Raw genomic sequence first — 3,616 nt, 5'->3', positions numbered from 1 at the left:
AATGGAAATTGCCCATCAAATAGGGCAAACAATTAAACACAGGAGAATAAGTGGTATACAAAAGCAGTCTTTCAGTTATTCTTTTGTATACAGCAGCAAGATATTTCATTCAGCGTACTCTACAAATGGACTTCACCTGCTCCCTATGGGTCATGATTCTGTCTGGGTCTACAGGGTGGATATCAAGGAAATAGCAGTAGCTTAGACCCGCAAGGGACACCTGGCCACCAATAAGTGTTATGGACATTATCCATGCCCATGACACACTAGAATTTTGTGTGATATCCTATCCCCAAACTGTTAGAAGTGCTGGTCATTTATTTGTACTCCAGAATTTATCTTGTTTTATTCTTCGTAATTCTTTACTATCATGAAAACTTTTTCTTAGTTCAATTGTTCTGAAACATTTAGTCTTTAATTAGCATTTAATTTTCTGAATATTGCATAATCTTAATTTTTGTTTTAAGATTTATACTGTAAATCTGACTTACAATCTATATAAAGCACATGGTATAATATTTTCTTCTAGTATTAGAAACTTTAAAAAGTATATCGCCATTTTCCATTGACTTTATATTACTTCTTCCCTGTTATACACACACACACACACAAAAAAAAAAAGATATCTGTATAAATCTACGTAAGATTGATAGTTTCATAGAAATCTTTAATGACCTTTTAGATGGGTTCATCTAATATATTTTACATAGTCCTGCACAACTATCATTTTTTTTTCACATAAGGAAGCATTTATTTGGGGTTTAACATGAGAAATCATACAAATAAAATTTGTATAAACACAAATCCACAGTCATAACACATAGCAAAGGACAAAGCAAAAACAAAACAAAAAAACTAATTGGCAGCTATATACAGTTGGACAGTGTGTCTTGTACACTAGAAAGTCTTTTACAAAATAATCGTTAGAGCAACAGAAGGCCAATCTTCAGCGTAGTCCTGGAAGATTTCTTTAGCATCTCCTGCTTCCTCCAATGTCTTCCTCTTAAGTATGGCTGGTAATTGTTTTGGTGATTGCCACCTCCTGGAGATGCCTTGCTGTAAGTGCTCTGTTGACCACTGTAATCTGCATATCCCTGTCCATATCCATCGTTCCCATAGTTGTAGCCAGTATACTCATATCCACCATAGCCACTATAGTTTTGATCACCACCATAGGCACTATTGTAATTTCCATATCCTTGATCATAATAGTTATTAAATCCTTGGTTCTAGTTTTGGCCCTCACCTTGACCACGACCCCTCGTACCACCTCGTCCACCAGCTGCAGCACCTCTTCCTCCTTTTTGTTGTTGCTTTTGCTGCTGATATGCCTCTTTGGGCTGTGCAACTTTGATTTCACACTTTCCAGAACCAATTTGATGGTATCTGCTTTCTAACAATTTCTTGACTGGTTCTTCATCTGTGTATGTGATGAAACAAAATCCTCTCCTTTCATTTGTTTTTGTATCCATGGGAAGTTCAATATTTTCTATCTCTCCAAAAGCTCCAAAATATTCTTTAATCTGTTCTTCAGAAGTATCTGGGCTCACAGATACACCATTTTAAGGGATTCTTTCTCTTTTAAAGCTTTGGCTCTTTTAGGGTCTATCAATTTGCCATCCAGTTTGTGTTCTTTTAATTCCAAAACCTTATCAAAACTAGCAGCATCTTTGAAAAGCACAAATCCAAATCCTCTTGATCTTCCAGTGATTGGGTCTGTTTTAATTGTGCAGTCTACAACTTCCCCAAATCGAGACAAGTACTCAGTCAGATCTTTCTTGCTTGTATCCCAGCTCAAGTCTCCAATAAACATTTTACCGTCATCCTGCTGGTTCTTGCTCGCGTTGATTTTGGACCCCTCAGCGAATTTCTCTATATTGCTATAGTCTTTCATATCCTCCATGGTGGTGGAGCCGTGGGCTGGGGCGAGCAGGCTCGCGGTCTGGGTTGCAGGGGTGCTGGCGGCAGTGGAGCATTGTATGGAGCTAGATTTAAAACGGCGGTGGAACAACTATCATTTTGAGAGCTCCTTATTGTTCATCCAGGAGCATACAGCAACTTCACTTGCCTTCTGAAATATGCTTTTTGTTATTTCCTACATGCTATGACTGGTGATATTAGAATATTTTGAATTTATATAACTAGAAAATATTTCACTTTTAGTTTTCAAAGGTATGTTTGCTACATATAAAATTCAGAGTACAGATCTGTTTTTTCCTTTCTTTCAGTACTTTAATTAATGTAGTTCCTTATACTCTTGATCTTTTTTTTCTTTCTAATGTGGAAAAACATGCTATTTAATTTTGTTCTTCCATAGCTAATTTTTTAATGTATATGCTTTAATAATTTTTTCTTTATAAGAAGTTTTGGGCAATTTCATTTTGGTACATATGGGTATTCTTTAATTCAAATTTCTTGTACAAGAGGTTCATTTTTTTGAAATATGGTGCTATAAGTTCAACTAAATTTTAAATCTTTAAATATTTATTTCCTACCTCTTTCTACTTTGAGAATTCTAATTATATGAATATAAGTTTCTCAATTTTCACACAAAGTGAACTACTACATGACTGATCTGTAAATTCTTCATTTTTATTTTGGACATTTTTAATTGTTATATTAATTTAAGATTGTAAACAATTTATTTACAAAAAGAATAAAATTATAAGAAATAACAAAAAACTGGCTCTCTACATGTTGAAATCTAAAACTTGACCCAGGTCTATCAACATGTACTAAGCTAAAGTCAAAGTGGGTTAAAGATCTAAACATTGAAACAGAGACACTAAACCTCTTGGAAAATAAAGTTGGAGGAACTCTTGAAGACATAGGGGTAGAAAAGAGTTCATGCACAAAAATCAAATCGCATGGGTAATACTTGAAAGAATTAAAAAGTGGGAACTCCTCTTATTGAGAAGTTTTTGCAAAAGAAATTACCAACAAAGTGAAAACACAACCCACAAATTTCGAGAAAAAAAAATCTTGACTAATAAGCAATCAGACAAAGGTCTGTTCTCTAGAATTTATAAAGAACTAAAAAAATTAGGGCCCCCAAAATTAAAGACCCAATCCAGAAATGGGCATCCGAGATAAACACATACTTCTCAGAGGACTAAATTAAAGAAAAGAATAAGTACATGAAAACATGCTCATCACTAGGCATTCATGAAATGCAGATTAAAACAGCACTGAGATACCATCTCACCACACAAAGAATGGCTATCATAAAGAAATCAATCAACAACAAATGTTGGAGGGACTGTGGGGAAAAAGGAACACTGTCCCACTGCTGGTGGGAATGTAGAGTGGTGCAACCATTATGGAAATCAGTATGGAGAATCCTTAAAAAATTAGGACTGGAAATTACATTCAAACCAGCTGTCCCCCTACTGGGAATTTTCCAAGAGGAACTGAAAACTTCATATCCTAGTGATATATTTGTACCTATGTTTGTAGCAGCACAATTTGTGATAGCCAATTCTTGGAAACAACCAAGATGCCCATCACCTTGGGAATGGATGAAAAAGATGTGACATTTTTATACAGTGGAGTATTACTCAGCTATAAAGAATTATAAACTCAAAGCCTTCATATTTATGTGGATGCCACTTGAATA

At 34.9% G+C, this 3,616-nt stretch overlaps 1 pseudogene; it reads right to left on the bottom strand.

Moving 5' to 3' along the window:
• Window positions 1-923: 923 nt before the first annotated feature.
• Window positions 924-1,918, bottom strand: LOC101561816 (annotated as a pseudogene).
• Window positions 1,919-3,616: the final 1,698 nt, after the last annotated feature.

The sequence above is a fragment of the Octodon degus genome, unplaced genomic scaffold, assembly GCF_000260255.1.
Source record: "Octodon degus isolate 3935 unplaced genomic scaffold, OctDeg1.0 scaffold00531, whole genome shotgun sequence".
NCBI classification, from domain to species: domain Eukaryota; kingdom Metazoa; phylum Chordata; class Mammalia; order Rodentia; family Octodontidae; genus Octodon; species Octodon degus.
The sequence above is the reverse complement of the archived record's forward strand: the minus strand, read 5'-3'. Positions and strand labels throughout refer to the sequence as shown.